This window comes from Ochotona curzoniae, unplaced genomic scaffold (genome assembly GCF_017591425.1).
Source record: "Ochotona curzoniae isolate NIBS_2020 unplaced genomic scaffold, NIBS_Ocur_1.0 scaffold_4505, whole genome shotgun sequence".
Taxonomy (NCBI): domain Eukaryota; kingdom Metazoa; phylum Chordata; class Mammalia; order Lagomorpha; family Ochotonidae; genus Ochotona; species Ochotona curzoniae.
In genome coordinates this window covers 35,280,997-35,302,478 of record NW_024467118.1, presented here as the reverse complement: position 1 = coordinate 35,302,478, position 21,482 = coordinate 35,280,997, and the positions used below count along the sequence as shown (strand labels likewise).

The 21,482-nt window shown below is 43.1% G+C and overlaps 1 pseudogene; it reads right to left on the bottom strand.

The window, feature by feature from the left end:
* Nucleotides 1-14,560: 14,560 nt before the first annotated feature.
* On the bottom strand, nucleotides 14,561-14,679 carry LOC121146887 (annotated as a pseudogene).
* Nucleotides 14,680-21,482: the final 6,803 nt, after the last annotated feature.

Sequence of the window (21,482 nt, the reverse complement as noted above, 5' to 3'; positions counted from 1 at the left end):
TGGCATCTGAGAAGTTCAAGGGTGCCAGCGTCTGCTTAGCATCTGCAGGGGGCCTTCTTACAGGATTAAAGCCCAGTACAAGTTAGAGTGAGACAACACAGAGCGAGCATGCCAGCCCCTGGAGCCAGGAGGAGGGCCACCTTCTGACGGCCTCTCTTAGGCCTAATTCTTCCCAAAGGCCACACTTCCAAATTAAATTTCCATCACAAAAATTGTCAGGAGACATATCCAAACAACAGCACTGGGAAAAACATGTTGTTGAAAAAAACATGTGTTGAATCCTGACAATGCTTTCCTTGTCTATGATGCTTTTTTCTTCTGCTTTAATTTATATGTCGGTTTACTTTTACACTGAAAAAGAACATTTTAGCTAAGAAGAGTTTAGCCCTTCCTTGAAATACAGTGCACTCTTTTTCTAAGATTTATTTATTTTATTGGAAGTTCAGATATACGGATGGGGGAGAGACAGAGATCTTAAATCCATTGCTTCACACCTCAAGTGGTCACAATGGACAGAGCTGAGCCAATCTGAAGCCAGGAGCCAAGAGCCTCTTCTGGGTCTCCCACGTGGGTGCAGGGTCCCAAGTTCTTGGGCCATCCTCAACTGTTTTCCCTGCCCACAAGCAGAGAGCTGGATAGGAAATGGGGCCGCCAGGACATGAACCAGCACCCATATGGGATCCTAGTGTGTGCAAAGTGAGGACTATAGCTGTTAGGTTACCGTGCCAGGTCCTAAATACAATGCACTTTTATTTGGAATAAAAACCTAGAAGTTGTTAACTTTTACCTTTTTAATACTACTTGTTTATTACTTATTTACTAATACTATCTATTAACTGCAACTACCTGGTTAAGTAATATCTGAAATAGAAGAAACTGTCCTCCTTGCTGATTTATTTCTAATCAAGACTGTCTAGTTTCTTCTGAATCATATTAAATAAAATCACAATTCAGGGCCCGGTGCGATAGCATAGCAGTTAAAATCCTCACCCTGAACACACTGGGATCCCATACGGGCACCGGTTCTAATACTAGCAGCTCCACTTCCCATCCAGCTCCCTGCTTATGGCCTGGGAAAGCAGTCAAGGATGGCCCAAAGCCTTGGGACCCTGCACCTGTGTGGGAGACCCAGAAGAGCTCCTGGCTCCTGGCTTCGGATTGGCTCAACTCCAGCCGTTGTGGCCGCCTGGGGAGTGAACCATCGGATGTAAGATCTTCCTCTCTGTCCATCTTCTCTGTAATCTGCCTTTCCAATAAAAATAAGTCTTTAAAAAATATATAAAAATAAATAAAATCACAATTCAAGAGTCAAAATGATAGATATGACAGATAGTAGGTGCCTAGTAAAGGAAACATTTCTGTTGTCATTGTTATTATTATTATTATTAGTTGAAGCAGTAATAGTTAAAATAGTCATGTATCTTACTCTGTCCTATAAATATGAATTGCACATGAAATTCAAAGTACAACCAGTTTCAAATAAAACGATATGAACCGTTCTTTTATTGCTGTTACTTAAAATCATAGTCTTAAAGACTGGAGTAGTTTGTTATTTTTTTTTTAAGATTTATTTTTATTATTATTATTTTTTTATTGGAAAGGCGGATATACAGAGAGGAGAGACAGAGAGGAAGATCTTCCGTCCGATGATTCACTCCCCAAGTGAGCGCAACGGGTCGATACTATGCCGAGCCGAAGCCAGGAGCCTCTTCCGGGTCTCCCACGCGGGTGCAGGTTCCCAAAGCTTTTTTGGGCCGTCCTCGACTGCTTTCCCAGGCCACAGGCAGGGAGCTGGAAGGGAAGCGGGGCTGCTGGGATTAGAACCGGTGCCCATATGGGATGCCGGGGCGTGCAAGGCGAGGACCTTTAACCACTTGCGCCACCACGCCGGGCCCAGTTTGTTATATTTAATTCACCTTTCTCACATCTAAAAAAAAGTAATTGCCTAATCTGTGATTGAATATGCACAGTGACAGGAAAATTACTTCGCTTCAGGCTGTGCCAGCAGGCATCCCTGACTGCTTAGAAAGGCCGGTGTCCGCCTAAAATTTTCGACCAATGCTTTGGTCTTCCACAGTAATGTGAGGAAAGGATTTAGGTTGGATGAAAATGACTAAGTGCCAAGTGAAACTGTTTCTGTACATCAGCAATTTGATAGGTCCAGACAGCCCTAACAAAGCCTAACTTGATTTTAACAACATTAGAATTTTAGAAAAATCTGGAAATGTCATTTGCATATCCCACCAACTGTCATCTGTTATTCTCATAGCTTGAGATGAAATTTCTTTACTGGGCATTACTGATGATGAAGCTTAATAGTCACTGTGTCCCTGTGACAGCATGCCCACCCACAGAGCTCACTCCCTTGGCATACCAAACGAGTATTAAAATTAGAAAGAAACCATTGTCAACGACATTTGAGGCACTGATGCCCATCTCTGTTATTCATCTGCCACCCATGAAATATGCCACCATTGCTTCCCTCAGGATCTGTTTCTCCACTGCTTTGCCAATTCTATGCCCATAATTTACTTAACAGGATTTGCTTGGCTCCATGGAGAGATAAAAACAAAATCAAGGGAGGAAAATAAATGTATCACCTAGGGTATCTGCCTCCCCTTCAAATGTGGTAGAAAAATGTGAATAAGATCTTTCTGAAGAGAAAGATTCATTAAGGGATAAAAATAATAACTCTAATGTCGTGTACCTTGCCCATATTAATATCCTATAATTTCTGTCATCAGAAAAGCAAAAGTGGAGGGAGGGCTGGTGCAATGATGTAGCCTCCACCTGTGTTGCTAACATCCAGTATAGGTGCCGGCTCATGTACAGGCTGCTCTACTTCCAATCCAGCTCATTGATAACCACCTGGGAAGGTAGCAGAGGATGGTCCAAGGCGATGACCCCCTGTACCCACATGGAAAGCTGGCCTCTTACAAAAGAAACAGGAGAGGAGAGGAGAAGGGGAGGGGAGCAGGGAGGGGAGAGGAGGGGAGAGGAGAGGAGAGGAGAGGAGAGGAGAGGAGAGGAGAGGAGAGGAGAGGAGAGGAGAGGAGAGGAGAGGAGAAGAGAGGAGAGGAGGAGACACGGCAAGCCAAACCAAGAAGTCAGTCATCCCAGGGCAGCTAGAACACTGGCAGCCTGGCAAACACGGGGACCCTGGGTGTAGCTGGCTGACAGAAGCCAGAGTAAGAACTGAGAAAGAGGAGATGCAGTTCCTACTGGACACGCTGCCCAGAGAGAGAGGAATAGAAGACCGGGATTCTCCTACTCCATTTTTGTACTCTTTTTCCAGTTTACCCAAGGAGGACTGTACCAGGAAGCTGTTCAGCAAGGGAGCCTGGTGACAAGGAACAGCACCAGGACAGGGTGAGAAACGCATTAAGAACAAGTTGGCAGATATTGACATTTCAGCATGTCTCCTTAAGCAATTCGTTCCGTTTCTCTACACATCAATATTTCATGGGCAAAATGTGGCCAAAAATATATTTTGAGCATTGTGGAATATAGTTCTTGTGAAGTTTTAGAGCCATGTAAATTCTCTAGTATGTTGTAAGAGTTCAATTTGTACTACCTGTACTTGCTTAGGAAAACTTTACTTTAGCTAGTTTTGGAACTAATGAGCCAACAAAATGCAAACATTAATTTTACCCAAGCTAAATAGCAATGAAATTTCCAGAAAGGTTAAAACAACTTCTGAGTATCCAACCCAACTTCCTTTCTGCTCTGAACTTGTGGACTTTCTCCTACTCATACCAAAGTTCCAAAATTATATACATGATTAGCTGTGTAATCATAATTGATCAATATATTGATAATCAATAGATTATTCATTGATTCAGAGATTCCTCCTCCTTCAGGAATTAGACCAAAGCAAAGCCTAGCCGCTCTACACAGATAACCCTCTTAATGGACTGGTAACCCTGTTCACAGACAAGAGCCCGAGCAGGTGTTCATTGGTGATGAGGACAAATGGCTCAGTCCCTTCAGCATGAGCTGATCTTGGACAGGAAGGTCATATCGTTCCGTGTGGGTGACATCCTTCACAAGAAGGAAGGAACGGGCCCGGCGCGGTGGCGCAAGTGGTTAAAGGTCCTCGCCTTGCACGCCCGGAATCCCATATGGGCGCCGGTTCTAATCCCAGCAGCCCCGCTTCCCTTCCAGCTCCCTGCCTGTGGCCTGGGAAAGCAGTCGAGGACGGCCCAAAGCCTTGGGACCCTGCACCCGCGTGGGAGACCCAGAAGAGGCTCCTGGCTTCGGATCGGCATAGTATTGGCCTGTGCGCTCACACGGGTGAAAGATCCTAAGGCTTTGGGCTGTCCTCTACTGCTTTTCTAGGCCACAATCAGGGAGCTGGATGGGAAACATGGCTGTCAGGATTAGAACCGGCATTCAAATGGGATCCTGGCATATACAAGGCAAGGACGTTAGTCACTAGGCTACTGCAGTGGGCACAACCTAGGAGTTTTTAGTCAGCTTGTGAAATAGGAACAATGAGAAGAACTGACGCAAAAGCAATAGTTAGGACACAGATGAGTTATCAGCGACAGGAAGCTCAGAGTTAACAATTCAAGATACAATTTTTTATTTACTCAAAATTGATGCTATTTGAGGAGCCATTTTAGAATTAATGTGCCAAACAATGCAAATCTTTAGAGAACCAACAACTCTCCTTTACCCGAGGCCTCCCTCTTGCAAGGTTGGGTATGAGAGCGTCAAGATTGCTTACACAGGGCCCAGTGAAGTAGCCTAGCAGCGAGACTCTGAACCGTGCTCACAGCCACCTCTAGAGCAATGCCAATGACAAAATTATCTGAAATCCATAAGTATCTCTGAAGTTGAAGAATTAGCTTCAGCTAGTCTGTTCAGTTTAAGCATCACAATGTTTAAGATGGATATTGTGATTTTCTTTGCGCCCTGTAGGAATAGAAGCTGGAAAAACCATCACTCTATATTACAACAAAACTACCCGCAGACCCTATCATGCACACGACTAGGCTGCTTTTTATAAGAAAAATTATGCTACTTTAAAAATATTAAGTGTAGCAAATGTTCATACCCAAATTTGGCATTGGGTAAGTCCTGCCACATTCCTGCCATGTTGGGTAAGTGCTGAGTTTTAGTGTTCTAAAGTCCTGACTTTTTAATGTACAGAATGTGATCATTCTGAATATATACATTTGAAACTTTTAAGTATCAATGCGTCATTACAAACATTTCCCACTTGAAGTTTGTCACCATGACAAGATATTACATGATCCTTAGCTTTCATCATATCCCGTGATGTTTTTACAAATAGCTCTTGTGTCTGTGGTCACGGCAACCCAAAACTATCCCGGTTATGAAAATAGACACATTCCATTGACAGTAACAACTTGGCCGTGCGGATGACGGCCATTCTTGACCATTGCTGAAAGACCAGGCTCCTGATGCGTAATCAGCAGATGTGTGCTAACCATCCAGTTTATGCAGGAGTCATGCCAGCTATTGGAGTGAGTGAATTGATATTTGATTCATCCCACTTAAATCTGAGTCAACATGAGAAATCTGTGGCAGAATTGTTTTTGGTTGAAAAATTGGGATTAGGTGAAATGCTATCAGCAGCAAAGGTCAAGATGTAGGCGGGAAAGAGTTGAGAAAAAAAAATCGAAAATAGAGAGCAATGTGAGAGGTCAAAGAATCAAGAAAGAATGAGCACAGGAAGCCACTTGGAAGAGCTGACGATGTAGTGTGGAGGCAAAAGCACGACCCAACCAACATTCCAAAGGTGTGCTCCTATCCTGGGACATCCTGAACACGTCCCCTCACAGCTTCTCACAACCCCAATGCTGTAAGGCACATTATCATTGTACTTAAGGCTTGTGTAGCAAGTTTGAGGTGTCACAGCTATTAGATAATAGTACTTTCAAGTATTATTTTGTCTAGTTTCAATGTAAGAAACTGAGATTAAGAAATTTAAACTATTTATCCAACATCACAAAATGATCATCAGAAAATAGACCCAAACTAGTTGTCTCTGGCGTATGGGTCTTGACCCTGTGTTATTCTGTTATATTGCTTTAATTCAATAACATATGGCTGAGCATAATTCTTGGAATTCTTAAATCTGTTTCATAATGTTCTACCAACACTAATGAAAGGGTTTGTGGTCAGCTAAAGCATCCCATTCCTTCTGAATTCAAGAAGTAAATTATTCTATACATATGACACAAATACTTTGTAAGACAGGTGTAGCTCTCCGCCCTGGAAATATGGCAGTTAGCAAGCCCAATAACTGCCTTCATGGCATTTATAATCCTGTAAAAAGGCACAGGGGAAAGCAACTGAAAAGGAAAGACTTCAGAGGGTGATCATTGCTTGAGGAAAAAAAAATGAAGTGGGGTAAGGAGGGTAAAATGCACTAAATGAGAGAAGAGGAATTGCAATTTCACATAGCATAGTTAAAGGCATCTTTAATACATATGAGATAAATGGGGGTTCTTAAAAAGTTCATGAAAATGCTCATTGTCTTTTAATTCCACATTTTGATGAACATTTTGAAGTGTATTTATATAGGCAAATATCAATGAAAGATACAAGAATAGATTCTTGCATAAGAGAATTCATTACAAGCAGAAAGAACAGCAGGTGCAAGGGTTCTACAGAGAAACCTTTTAGCACATTGACAGCACATCAAGAGGGGCAGATCGGTAGGAACAGAATGGGCAGGAGGGGAGATGGTGTTTGCAGCAGCTCACAGCGCACATCATATTGCTTGGGTTTGAGTCCTGGCCCCACTTCCAATTCCAGCTCACTACCACTGCACACCTCGGGGAGGTAGGAGACGGTGGCTCACTGCTTGGATTCCTGCCACTAACATGTAAGACCTGAATTAAGATCAGGGTTCTTGGCTTTGGCCTGGCCAAACCCCTACTCTTACAGGCATTTGAGGAGTGATGTAATAGGAAATCTGTGTGCCTAAATAAATATATATGTAAATTAATACATATAAATGTGCATATATACATTTTATATATTTTATAAACATTTTCTATATACTTTTAGATAGATATAAATATATAAATGTGTATTTATGTATGTAACACATATACATATATAAAACATAGTTTCTAAACGAGAAAGATTTGGCAAGAGGAAGGCAATGGTTTGGTTCAGGTAGGGACTGATTAAGATTTCTATGGATCACAAAAGTAAAGGCCTTGAAAAGTCTTGATGAACGGAGCACAAAAGTGCATTCAGAAATTCACTCATCACTGAAGCATAGACTTGGAGATAGGAAGAGTTGAAACACAGGAGACAGTTACAAAGCTATTGTAATAATCTGGGTAATAGATTTTGAGGCTTGGAACCAAAATGGCAGCATATCAGATGGTGAGAAATCCTGGGCATCTGGCTTATTTTGAAAGTGAAGTCCATGGGATTTATTGATGCAGAAATGAACAGAGTAGGACAGAAAAATTAAAGGTGTTCTGGAAATATGGAAAGATGGCGTTTTTATCCACTGGTATGGAAACTATTTGGGAACAGTTTAGAAGAGAGCAGGGTTAAGGAAGAAGAGGAAACAAGGGCAAGGCTTTGTCATGGGAAATGTTCACAAGACATTCAAGCAGAGGCACCATCACATGCGGGCACCAGTTTGCATCCTGTCCACTCCATGCCGCATCCAGCTCCCTGCATATGGCCTAGGAAAGCAGTCAAGAATGGCCCAAAGCCTTGGGACCCTGCTTGCATGTGGGAGACCCAGAAGAAGCTCCTTACTGCTGGCTTCGGATTGGCTCAGCTCTGGCTTTTGTGGCCATTTGAGGGTGGAGCCAACACATGGAAATTCTTTCTGTATCTCCTTTCTCTGCCTTCCCAATTAACATAAATAAATCTTTAAAAAAATTAAAACATGTTATCAAATTATAATTTGATGATGCAATAAATTTTATTATCATTGAAATTAAGATCTCAACTGTGAAGAATGAAAGGAATGCACAGATGGAAAATTTGTCCCCATATGGATAGTAGGATGGGGACAGAGGAGAAAACAAGCCTTATTACAAAGAAGGAAAATGAATTTGTTGGCTTTAACAGAGGATGGAGATAATGACACAATGGGCTGCTAGCAATATCTCCATGTGACTATTTATGTCTTTTAACGTAATTTTCTTGGTTCGATGCTTCATGATCAGGTTGCTCATGGCAGAAAGATTTGCTTTGTTTCTCAGCAATTAGGATAGGTAATTTGCTTGCTGGTTCCTCATATTTCATGCCCTTTAGTCCCCCTGATTCAATCACAGATCTCTTGGGGAAGGAGACTTACAGCACACGGAGCTCCAACTTCCATGTTGCTGCAGCAGCCACCCCATCCTTCCCAACACCACTCAGGTCATGGACTCCCAACTCATCCCACTCCACGTCAGAAGCCCAGCTTCTTCTCTTCCGGGAGAAAAGGCACAAAATGCACTCCAGCATGTCAAGTCTGATTTAGTCAGCCAGTTCACTGAACTGAGAGCTCATCCTTCAGTTCAACTGGATCATGTCAAAGGCAAACATTCATTAAGAGGGAAAGTGCAGGTCATTTCTTAAACTGTGTATTTCTCTTCCAGGAATAACTCATCACTGATTTAAGAGCAAAAAAGGGTAAGTGAGGCCCACACCCTTCACATGTTTTCCTGACTTATAAACATATTTCTGAGTCCATATGGAACCTTTGATAAAACTATTTCATGTATTAGATACTAAATGGACAGTGATATGATAAAAAAGACTAAAACCAACAACAGGAAAAAGAGATAGAAAAAATTCCATATTAAATGACATGGACCTGTACACTGTGACATCAATGTTGCTGTAACCAAATAAGATTAGCTTTTCATTAATCTACACAATTCTCTATACTTTTTAGCATGAAAACAGAGCAAGGATAACAAGTACCAATGTCATTTCACAGGAAGCTGTGCTGTATCACTCAGGAACAAGTCACTGGAGTCTCAGCATCCCAGTGATCCTGTAACCAGTGACATTACATTTGGCAAGTCACCATATATCCTTTCCCACCACTGATTATCAACTTCCTCATACAAAATCAAAACTATCTCTAAATAAGTTCCTACAAATTTAAGATTAATTAAATTTATAATATTTTACAATCGAAGGGATCTTTCTGAAAAGGGCTTGGGATGTTGAAGGGAAGAACTTCAAAACACTAACAGGATCTGTCTCTCTAGTCTCAACTAACACCTACGTTTCTGTGTGCTACCTCAAAAGCAGCATGGACAAAACCTAAGCCTTGGTGTTGCCCCAGCTCTACAACCTGTTGCATCTTCAGTCTTCACCATTTCCTTAAACAGAAGTTCTGTTTTCCCAATTTCTTAAATCAAAAACTCTGGAGTTGTTGCTTCCTTGACTGTTGATTCCACATTCTAATCTTCCAGCAAATTCCATTGTCTCTGCCATCAAATTGCCTGCACACCTCTATACTAACTCACTACCCCCATCACAGTCACTAAGAGTAAGTCACTGGCCTTTCTGATCTTCATGCTGAGGTAGCTGCTGACCCGGTCTTCCAGCCCCCACACTTCTGCTACAGCTCACCTTTCACATAGCAGCTAGAGTGACGCTTTGGAAACAGAAACCACATCATGTCACTGGATGGTGCAAAATCCTCCAGACCTCTATGACTTCCAATTTCCAGACATCCAGGGCCCCACTTCTTTTACCCACAACCTCTCTGGTCTTACCTCCCACCACTGTCCACCAACCTTTTTATTCCTATTTCAACACACTGAGTGTGAACCCATTCAGTGCCCAGAGACTAGACTTTTCCCTCTAGGTGCATGGCATTCCTTCCTCTAAATACAGGTCTCTACCAAATGTCACCTTCACAGAGAAGTTTCCACTAACAATGTGATTGCACCATCCTGCCAACTCCGTATATTTATCTACTCCATTGTCACTCACTCATTCATTTCAAAAGTAGAGAGATACAGGATACAAGAGACAGATCTCCCACTGCAGGTTCACTGCCCTCATTAGCTGAGCTAGGCCATACTGAAGCCAGGAACCAAGAACTCCATCTGTGTCTCTCTCCTAGGGTGACAGGAAACCAAGTACTTGACCCATCACTTGATGACTATTGTCCATTATCTAGTACCTGTTAGCAAGATACTAGAATCAAGAGCAGAGCTGGAACTTGAACCCAAACACTCTGCCATGGGATGTAGCCACATCCTCACAGCATCTTAACTTCTGAGCCAAACTTCCATCCCTAGCTTTTCATTAGAATCCAACTAACTTGACTTAGCATCAATTTCTAAAAAACTAGCCTGCTTTTAATCGAATGATACAGTCAGTGCTTCCTCTGCACAGGGTCCTCATCCACAGATCCAACTTACCTTGAGTCACAGGTAGCTGAAAACAGTGTGTGGATCAGGTGCTTAGATGCAATGTGCGGAATACTGATTGGGCTGTCACTGCCTCATTCTGGAGGACTTGGGATTGCCTTCTGCCTCTGATCCCAATACAGCTTCCTCCAGCATGTCTGGGAGACAGCAGGTGCTAGCCTAGGTTACTGCTACTCAAACGGAAAACTCTTATTGAGCTCTTGGCTTCTGGCTTTTGGTGACGCATTTGAGAGTGAGCCTGTGGATGGGACCTCTCTCTCTCTCTCTCTCTCCCTTGAATAAGCCAAACCTCAAAGAAAACCAAAGATCACATCAAATTGAAAATACTTTAAAAATGTGTAACTGTCCTGGCTATGATGGGCTTTTTCCTCTCACCATTCCCTAAATCAAACAGAATGATAACAATTTACATGGCATTTGTTTGCACTGCATTGAGTTGCATAAATAATCTGAAGATCAGCTGAAATACAGAGGAAGATATGCACAAATTCTGTGATCTTCTGTACTTATAAAAGGGACTTGAACACTTGCGGTATTTTGAAATCTTTGTGGGATCCTAGAATCAGTCTCCACAGACTGGGGGTTGGCTGTATTTGTATTGTGTTCCCAGGACCTGAGGGCCATATCTAACCTGTAACAGATATTCAAAGTATTTGCCAAATAAATGGGTAGATGGGATAAGTTTCCTAGATTCCTTACTAGCAGCTATGGATCACAATGAGTCTCCAAAACCGGCATTCAACTCCATGGCAGATATTCCTATCAAAGCCAACAGAAACTGCTGTGGCTCTGGCTTGGAGCCAGTGGCCCTCTTAAACACCTTGCCTTGGCTTGGGTCTCCCAGGCATTAGATAGCAGGGCGCATGATCAGGCCACAACAATCCCAGGGGGCAGACACAAAGTGCTAACAACCACCATCCCCACTCTACCCCTCTCCAGCCTAAGAAAAGGAAGAAGAACCTATCACACAGGTGAACCATGTTTGAGGAGGCCAGGGAGCTGTTTTATGGAAAGTACCTCCTAGGGCACTTAGAAGGCAAATGTGAAGTAACAAACAGATGCTGTGCTCAGAAGCACCAATTATCCTGCACAAGGAATGTGAATTGTCCCGATTTTCTAAGTTTGCATCATTCCCTGCCTCACCAAAGTCAAGGCACTGGAGGAGGATCAGGGAGCTAAAACCCCCAGAATGTCACAAAGGAAAGTGCTAAAAGGCTGTACTCCAAGAACTCCCGAATGTTCCACGTGTGTGTGTGAGCGCGCGTACACACACACACACACACACACACACACACACACACACACACACACACACACACTCTTCCCAGTTGTTGACAGGGACCCAGAATCCTTCCCCTCATCCAGTCCTCCGGAAAGCTTTTGCTTGCCATTCTGAGCTAGGCGGAAGACCAAAGTTCTGGAAGAGAACTTCTAGTGCTCCTCCCTGTGCTACCACTGCGCTTCGCTGCAGAATGCAGGTGCCGCTCCGGCTTCTCTGTCTCCAGTTTCCGGAGCGGCTCCCAGCAGAAAGATAGGCAAAATGGGGATCGCCGGGCCCGCTGCCCGCGATTCCACCCCATGTGACCTACTTCGCGGTCAAAGTTTGTGTAGTATTTCAAACATTTGGAGACTGTCTCCTCTTAGGGGAGTGTAGGGGAGCTCTTCAAGCGAAATAAAGTTGGGGCTGCAGCTGCGCGCTTTGGCGCCCACGTGTGAAGACGTGGGCTGCATGGAGCACCCGGCTTTCCCAAGAAAGCATCCGGGTCTGTGTGCACGCCTTCTTTGGGGTGACCGCGGCAGCTTTCTAAACCCTCCTGTGCAGCCTGGCCATGTTCTTCCAAACCCCCACCCCCAGCCTCCATACAGCGCACGGAAACAAAGAGTAATACAGGGGTGGGTGGGGACCGGATGGTGGGTGGGGCTCTGGCCGAAGGCGCCAGCGGGACACCCGAACTGGCTCCCGCCACAGTCTGACCCCCACCTGTGTAAAATACGAGACGTAGGGAGAATTTTTTTTTTTTTTTTTTTTTTTTTGCCAAAGATTTCCTCTCTTCATTAGATCCTCGCAGATTAAGAACGTGTGCTTATTTTCTAGAAGCTATTATGACGGTACATATTTCCAATGTGCATGCGCACAGCACTGTGTAGGAATGAATTCAGTGCCTCCCGCAAAGGCAGAGGACCAGCAGTCAGGAGACCCCGAGGAAGGAAGGGTTGAGGCCCGGACTCTCACCTCTCCCCATTTCACCAGCCTGCACCTCCCTGTGTCAACCCTACCCTCCACCCTCCCGCAGGGCGGGAGAAATGCGGCAAATTGAAAAGAGGTCTACTGCACGAAGGGAAAGATCCCGTAAGCCACCAGTAGGTCTTCACAGGCAGGAAAAGCTACTGACAGGAAGTGACTTTTCTACTCAGTTCAGTTTTCCCTAAACTAGAACCCAGTGTTGTTTCCTTAGGCTGAGAGGATGAGCGGAAGTGAGGGGAGGTGTCAAGATGGGGGAGGAGGGGTGTAAGCGCAAAGGCTCCTGGGTGCTCATTTTCTTTCAAATTTACTTATTCAGGAAGCAGAGACACAGAGAGTTCCCATTTCCTCATTCATTCCTCACAAAACGCCCCCAGAAGGGAGCCAGGAATCCAATCCAAATCTTCCTCACGCCTAGGTGGGTGTCGGGATTAGGACCGCTTGAGCCATTATCGCTTCAGCAGGAAGCTGGACATGGAACTGGCGATTGAACCCAAACACACGGACAGGAGCCAAGGCCTCTTAACTACTAGCCCAAGGCCAACTGGCTTTTGCCATAGAACACTAACTAGGTCCCTATCTGAATCACCAGCCAGGGAAACAGGACGGACACACACACACACACACACACACACACACACACACGTTGATCACCTGGGGCAGACTGCAGGGGCCTGGTAGAAGCTGAAAGCAACTGCCAGTCCCTGCTGTTGGTCATTTTCTAAATTCCACTAATTTCCAGCAGCCTTTCAGAACTTGTGCCATCCCAGTTCACGCCCACAGAGCACTCGAGGGGAAACCACAGTCCTGTTCACTGCAGCGCCAGCTGAGCACTGTGGGGACGAAGCGACAAAGACAATGTGTGTACCGTTCACTCTCACCTCCGAATGACCCTCTGATTTCACATGTCTGACACCAATTATTCTGCCATAGCTGTGTGAGGAATCGGGAGCTTACAAGTGAGATTCTCACGTTTCTTCCTTATGTCTATAGAAAGGGGAGGGAAGAAAGAGGTGGGTGGCCAGGGATGATCTTGCAGGTGTATGTGTGTGTCTCCAGTGAACAAGCCCTTCGAAACAAATTCAAGCCAGAGTAAGCAGACCATTCTTCCTTTTCAAATTAGAGATAATAAGGTAAATTTTAGAGTTTTTAATGTAAGGCTTCTGTCTGGATTAGTGTCTTCACAAGCATACAGAATAAATAAGAAATATTGTCCTCACTGTATCAACGCATCCTTCCAGTTGGTATTCTTAAGAGGGAGAGTAGTCATATCTGTAAGGAATTATTTTAATATCCTACCCTGGACCCGGCACCATTTCCTCTTCCTCACAGCTCACGAAATTCTCACCAGTCCTGCGGTCCACCATTCGGGCATTTCACCTGAGAATCCCACCCCCAATCTCCCAGCCCCTTCCCCAGCTCCGCCCACTGACCAATCATCCTTAGGCAATCACCTGTGACAGTTTCAGGCACCAATCCCCTGGGGCCTTTCCTCAATCCCTCCCAATCCCCGCCCCTACACCTTGCAAGCTCACCTGGGTGACAACCCCCCCCCCCCCAGCGGCTCTCTCTCTTCCTCTTCCGGCTTCCTCCCACCACTGATCTCCCACCACCTCCATCTGGTTCCTGCCCCGCTGGAATAAACCTCCTAAGATACCTCGTTGCGTCTGGTGTTTTCGGCTCACGGTAAAGAACCAGATTGCGGGAATTAGCTGCACATAATAATATCGTAGTAACTAGAACTCTGTTTTAAATAACTAACAATATCAGAAAATGGCCTGTATACAAGATAAAATTATAAGTATGTGGTGGTTATAAATTTAAAGGACATGTGGCTGAGAACAGAGGAGCTAACACATACCAGTCCTCAAGTGAAAGTGTTTTAACAACTACAAGAAATCTTAGCCTCATCCATAGGTATTGTTTTTTAAGCCTAAAGCACCCGGTATTCCCAGGCGGTCTCCCATCCAAGTACTAACCAGGCCCAATTCTGCTTAGTTTCAGAGATCAGACGAGATTGGGCGCGTTCAGGGTGATATGACTGTGGACTATAGGCATTTTTAATATTTACTTGTTTTTAATAACCTCATCTATAGGTGTATTTAATATAGATGATTTCATATTGATATGAGTTGTAGTCAGCAGAGATTTTTATTTAGCAGGAAGAAGTCACCTATTTAAAATGATGTGAGAAACTAAAATATTAACTGGGATGTACTTAACCACCCAATCAAACAGCAATCATTTAAATTTTTCCATTGCAACTGGCAATCTAAATCACAGAACAAATAACAATCCAGTTGATAGAATCTCTAAAAACAATATTTCTTTGTTTAACACTAGCACATCATTGCAATCTAAGTAGGTATGTCATGGAAATGTGGGACTATTCAAAGAGACAGGCAAAGTTCTGACAGCAAAAAATGAGCAGGGTTGCCTCAGGTATTTGGAAACACTTGTGTGATAAAACACACAACAACCTGGTCATTAAACATGCACAATGTTTAAACAACACAGTGTTTAATCACCAGGGTGATATTAGTCTAAAGTTCGAGAATGAACCAGCAGGTGGAAGACCTCTGTCTCTGCTTCTTTCTCTGCAAAATCTGCCTTTCAAATAAAAATTGAAATATCTTTTAAGAATGTCTCACCAAGCTGTAGTTTTAATAAAGATGTCTTGAAACTGAAACTAAAACACAAGGACAGATAAAGTGGTAACAGAGCGGAAGAATATTCGAAATTGTTTGAAATTCCTGGCATAGGTGGTTTGTGCTCCTGTCTTATGGTAGCCTCCAATGATCTTCACCTGTTAGCATGAACACCCTTGTATAGATTTTCCCACATTGGATCAGGCAGGCTTAGTGTAAAATACTAGCGAGGCTGGGTGACTTCCAATGCCAGGTCATAGAATATTGCATCTGCTGGTTAGGCCAGCTGCCTAAGAATGCTTGAGCAGTTCCTTGAAAAGGCACTCACGGAGAGGAAATGGCTAGCCAACTGGATGGAACACCTTGAAATGAATCCTACAGCCTAAGATTGAAAAACTTTAGGCAAGAACTGACTGAACTCCTGTGACAGAACCAACAGGCCCAACAGAGGCACTCCCAAATTACTGACTGCACAAACTCAGAAATTATAAATAATTGGAATTAAATCCACAAGCTCTGAAGTGATTCATTAATGCTGCCGTGAGTAACACAGTGATGAAATATGAAGGGGACTACAAAAAACTCATACAACATCCAATTAAAAGTTTATTCAGTGCAAAAAATTTTAAATCTTCTCTTAGTTTTCTCATAATATGCATTCTCTGTGTAATTTTTGAGGATTCTTGTATTATGTAGCCAGGGAAAATAAGATACTGTTTATAACTTTCCCTTTCCATGTAATCATTCTGTTTGCAAGAAATTGTCTTAAAATACTCTGAATTAAAAAAAAAAATCCTTGCAGCTGGACTTGCTGCACGGAGCCGACAATAACACGCATGGACTAGTGACTGATGGTCAATAGCCAAAGTTTTTTTTAACAGCAACAGACTTTTAAAGGAAAGTTGTTACATAGGCATCCAGGGAGGAGAGGCTTGATCCATTTACATCTAACAGCAAGGTAAAGTTCCCCGAAACACAGCTAGTTCCTCTAGCAGGTTCTTTATCTAAACCTTATCAGTTGCTCCTGGTGCTCCTGGCTGTTGTCTCCCACAATAGCAAAGATTCTGAATATCCTTCTACAAATCCTGAGTTCCACCATCCACCTTACGTGCGGTACAAATACAGCTGTTCTAAGGCATCTTTCCCTCCTTGTATCTGGACTAAAAGGGCTTTTCAGTCGCTCTACTTTAATCCTTACTCCTGTACAGTCCATTCTTTTTTTAAAAAAAGATTTATTTATTTATTTACTTACTTAAAAGGCAAAAGTTGCAGAGAAGAGGGGAAGTGAGCAGGGATTTTTCTATGTGCAGGCTCACTCCCCTAAATAGCTATTTTGACCAAGGTTAGGCCAAGTCAAAATCAGGAGCCAAGAGCTTCATTCAGGTCTCCTCCGTGGCTACAGAACCCAAGCAGCTGAGCCATCTTCCACTGATTTTCCCAGGCCATTAGCAGGGAGGTGGATCAAAAGTGGAGTAGCCAAGACTTGAACCAGCACACAGATTGGATGCTGGCACTGTAGGTGGTTTAACCCACCGTGCCACAGTGCTTGCCCCCTTACAATCCATTCTATATAAAGGAGCTTGAGTAGTCCTACAACATATAAATGTGGTTGTAATACCTTGCTTTGTTTAGCCGCTTCAAAAGTATCCAACTATAGGAGAAATAAAATCTGAACTTCTTGATCTTTGGTTTTTGCTTGTTTTTCTCCCTGCTTTTTCTTCTACTCTCTGTTCTTACTACTCAGAGTATAATGCCTTTTTCTAAATTCAAAGTAGGCAAGCTTTTCTTGTGCTATTCCCTCTGTTCAGAGCCCTCATTACTAAGAATATTACCTAATTCTGATCAAAGAGCATTTGCTTTGACTGCTATCTGTTTATTGATAGGAACAGTCTGACTATAAGTACTCCACATTTACATTGCTCCAGCAAAATATGACCATAAATAAAAATGGAGCTTTGGGAAATATGGGTTGGAGTACTATTAATAATCTTAATTGCATCCTTAATATTGTTATAGTTTTATCAGAAATTGATGACCCAGAGATAGCTGCAATAATAGACCTCCTTTGCAAGTTATGCTGTGACTTAATAATGGATATGGTGTGTATGTTAGAGTCTTTTAACAAAGGTGACTCCATCTTCCTAAACTACTGGTGAAATGGGGCCTCCTCTCCTATCACTCCTGTCAACAGACTCCCATGTGCGCAAGCCCTCCCCTTATCACCTTTGTCAAGAAGCCACAATGTACGTAAGCATGTCATGGTAAAAATGATAAAAAAGAAACAATTGTATACTAATGAATATGTATGTTTTGAGAATGAATATGCATGTTTCTTAGAATTGAGAGAAAGCAAGTGTTATTGATAGATAACATGTAATAACCAATCAAAACATTGTAAACAACTAACTGCCTGCCTTGCCCCTGGATTTGTATATAAACCCATACATTTGTCCCAGTCACTGAAGCCAGCAGGCTCCCACCAAACCGGAGCCAAAGCCCCTGGGCTTCCACTCGAACTTGCAGGCTCCCACGAGGCCGGAGCCAAAGGCCCAGCAGACTTCCACGAGACCGAAGTCAAGAGGCACTCTCGGTGGCTTCCCCCATCCTGTTTGGTGTGTGCTTGACTGAATAAATGCTTGAATGCTTGATTGCAAAGCATCCACTCTCGACTCTTGGCATTTGTTCGAGTGACCAGGCTCGGTGTTTGAGACATTTATACATACCAACTCACACAAACACACACACACACACACACACACACACACACACACACACACGCATGCTATTGTTATGTGGCTCAAAGCAGGCATACTTTCTGTCTTAATGTTTGCACTGTAAACACCATCTGTAAAATAGCATTTAATTATCTTGTGAATGGATGATCTGTGGAATCATGTACACAAATTGAAAAAATGAAAATAGTTGGATTTGAATGTAGGAAATGTATTTTTTCCTTTAAAATTTTGCCAATAGTTATGTTATTTTTAACCTTTCCATATAAGATAATTGTCTATATTAAAGCAAAATGACACAAGTTGTTACAAAAGAATAGTTTATTTCTGGTGCTGCTGAAGATTTCTTTCTCTCCATGATTTTTTTTTTAAGATTTATTCATTTTTACTTGAAAGGCAGATATATAGAGAGGAGGAGAGACAGAGAGGAAGATCTTCTGTCTGATGAATCACTCCCCAAGCGACTGCAACGGCTAGAGCCGAGCCAATCTGAAGCCAGGAGCCAGGAGCTCTTCGGGGTGCAGGGTCCCAAGGCTTTGAGCCGTCCTCAACTGCTTTCCCAGACCACAGGCAGGGAGCTGGATGGGAAGTGAGGCTGCTGGGATCAGAACCAGTGCCCATATGGGATCCCGGCACATGCAAGGCAAGGACTTTAACCACTACACTACGGTGTCGGGCCCCTCTCCATGGTGTTTTACTTTTTGCCATCCTAGTCCTTATTGAAGAGTCTTCCCTGGAAATTTTCAAGAAAACTTTAAATTGAAAACAGCCCCCCTGTGCATTGTATCATTTGCTACACTGGTATAATTCATAGCACTCCATTTAGTTGGACATTTTCCTAAGAAACCTCCTGGATTCTCCACCAGGAGCCTTTTACAAATGAATCATGCCTGGACCAATTCTAATTTCTCACATTCTGTCCCCAAGGGAGAAGAGAGAAATTCTCAAATCTGTCATGTGCATAGAAAGTCCTCACAAATATTAAACTCTGCCTTTCCAGAAACATTTGCTGAAATGCTAAAAAAATTATTTAAATTCGTTAAATGTTAAATGGTGTTTTACTGAATATTCTAGAAACAAAGACACTTATTTATTCTGTCAGTTTTCACCTTGCCTCCCCAAATGGCTTCAAATACCTAACAGGTAGACCTGATAGGTTTGCAAGAAGAAAAAGAGGATAAAGAAGGAGCAGCTGAAGACGGGAAGGAAAAAGAGCTGAAGAAGGTAAAGAAGAGACAATCGGGGAGCAATGAAAGATCAACAGCTCTAAGAGCTTGTGACCAGATACAAGAATGACACCTTGAGGGCCCGGCGCGGTGGCACAGTGGTTAAGGTCCTCGCCTTGCACGCCCAGGATCCCATATGGGCGCCGGTTCTATCCCGGTTGCGCTCACTTGGGGGGTGGGTCATCGGACGGAGGATCTTCCTCTCTGTCTCTCCTCTCTGTATATCCACCTTTCCAATAAAAAAAAAATAATAAAAATAAATCTTTAAAAAAAAAAAGAATAACACCTTGAGAACTAGCATCTTAAAGACTGATGATTCAAGGAAACAATACAGAACTAATTGTCTTGCCCATCTTCCTGTGGCGTTTGAACCTTTTTACCCTAAGTATATCAAGTTTGTCAAAAAAAATAAATTAAAAAAAAAAAAACATGGTTCTTGGGATTGCCATTATGGTGCAGTGGGTTAAGCCTCTGCCTGAGATGTTAGTATTCCCATTTCTGAGGAGCTATGAATTCTGCCTGTTCCTCTTGTATTGCAGTTCCCTGCTAATGTTCCTGGAAAAGCAGCAGGTGACCCAAGTACTTGGTCCCCAGCCATTGATGTAGGAGACTCGGATGGAGATTGTAACTCTTCAGCCTAATTCAGTTGAGTTGATGTAGCCATTTGGGGAGTGAAAATCAACAGTTAGAAAGGGTGTGTGTGTGTGTGTTGGTGTTCTCTTCTTCCTTTCAAATAAGTAATTTTTTTTAAAAAACTTGTTTTTTTATGATTTTTTTTTTAAGTCAGAGTTATAGGGAGAGAGAGCAAAAAAGAGAGAGATCTTTCATCTCCTGGTTCACTACCCAAAAAGCTGCAGCAGTCAGAACTGAGCCAGTCAGAAGCCAGGAACCAGGAGCTTCTTCTGGATGTCCCTCATGAGGTGCGAGGTCCCAAGGCTTTGGGTCGTCCTCCACTGCTTTCCCAGGCCACAAGCAGGAGCTGGATGGAAAGTGGAGCAGACAGGACTCAAACTACACTGCCCCCAAAGTGTTGCTTCTTAATGCTTTATATTTCAAGGGCATGTTTGATCACGAGACTTTATTTCTGCCTCCCAAAACCTTACCACAAAGCAGAAGGATTTAGATATTGGCATCCACAACTGGAGGAGTGAAAAGAAACCTTGAGCCCTCCCAACTGCAGTTATGTGTTCATTAGTGACACAGATAGTTTGAGAAAGATGTCATAAACAATTTCCCTTGCTGTGCAAACATCATAGAGCCTACTTACTCCCACAAGCTGAGATGACCGCCTTGTCAATACGCAATACCATCTCAGAGGACCACTGTCGGCGATGTGAGTCAGCTCTGACTGTAGTGTGAACATAAAGGGGAAAGACTGTACAACGGGATGTTCTGAGTACATGCATGGCCCTGAGTGCTACAAGGACTGCCAGGTACGAGTTCTGACTCTCTAGTACAAAATACCCTGACTACTGCCACTAAACATGCCTAGGAAGCCATACTCCGGTTTCTCCAGTGGGCTTCACAAACTGACTGCAAAGATGCAGTGTGATGGGTTGCTTAAGAATACGAATGACACAGCTGAACCATGAGTATGAATCCCACATCTGCACATGTGGTCTGGTCACTTCACCTTAGTCTCTCAGCTGTAAGCTGGGGTTGGCAATCATCCTGGACACCTGATATCGTAGAGAAAGGAACCACTAAATGAATCAACCCAGACAGTGTATACAGAACAGAACCCAAGGCACAACAAACATACCCACAGTACTGAAAACTCCTTATGAGGAGAGAATGACTAAGTTAAAAACTTTCCAACTTAATTTTAGGAATAAAACTTTACATGAAAAATAACAATTCCTTCCAGATGACGGATTTTTAGTAATGACATAATAGAGGAATTTAACCTATCACAGAAGATCAGGAAAAGCTTCTCTTTGAGGTTAACTCTTAAGCCTGAATCTCAAGAATCTATGAAGAATGGGTTAGGCAACATTGAGGGAAGGGTGGAAAAGAGCAGTAATCTAGACAGAGCCATCAGCAGGGGGCAGACGGTGAACAGCTCAGAATGGCTGAAGTGCTGGGGTCAAGGAGCAGAGGTTGCAGAGGATGTAACTGGAGCAATAGGTGGGGATTGGGTCTATGTGGGCCTTGAAGATCAAGATCGCCTTAAAGATGTGGAAATTAATGTTAAAAGAAACAGGAAACAATAGGAGGGGTTTAATTACGGTGAAACTATGAGTGAC